Below are 811 nucleotides of genomic sequence, written 5' to 3'. Positions count from 1 at the left end.
TGAGACCTGTTTCTAAAATAATAATAAAATGAAATTCTTGGCCAGCATGATGGCTCATGCCTGTAATCCCAGCACTTTGGGAGGCCAAGGCAGGTAGATCACTTGAGATCAGGAGTTCGAGACCAGCCTGACCAACATAGTGAAGCCCTGTCTTTACCAAAAATACAAAAAAGTTAGCCAGGCGTGGTGGCAGGCACCTGTAATCTCAGCTGCTCAGGAGGCTGAGGCAGGAGAATCACTTGAACCCTGGAGGCAGAGGTTGCAGTGAGCCGAGACTGTGCCATTGCACTCCAGCCTGGGCATGAGCATAACTCCATCTCAAAAAAAAAGAGAGAGCTGGGCACGATGGCTCATGCCTGTAATCCCAGCACTTTGGGAGGCCAAGGCAGGCGGATCACAAGGTCAAGAAATCAAGGCTGGGGTGGGAGAGGGACGGCGTGAGGGAGGAGGGAGAAGGGGGAGGGACAGCACTGGGAGAAATGCCTGTTGCAGGCAATAGGGGGCTTGGAGACAGCAAACCACCATGGCATGTATGTACTTCTGCAACAATCCTGCAGGATGCAGGATGTGCACATGTGCTCCACAGCCCAAATACAATTAAAAAAAAAAAAAAGAAAGAAATGGAGACCATCATGGCCAACATGGTAAAACCCCATCTCTACTAAAAATAGAAAAATTATCTGGGCGTGGTCGCTTGTGCCTGTAGTCCCAGCTACTCGGGAGGCTGAGGCAGGAGAATCGCTTGAACCTGGGAGGTAGTGGTTGCGCTGAGCTGAGATCACATCACTGCACTCCAGCCTGGCAACAGAGC

This window comes from Cebus imitator, unplaced genomic scaffold, assembly GCF_001604975.1.
Source record: "Cebus imitator isolate Cc_AM_T3 unplaced genomic scaffold, Cebus_imitator-1.0 Scaffold214, whole genome shotgun sequence".
NCBI classification, from domain to species: Eukaryota; Metazoa; Chordata; class Mammalia; order Primates; family Cebidae; genus Cebus; species Cebus imitator.
This window is presented reverse-complemented; position numbering follows the sequence as displayed.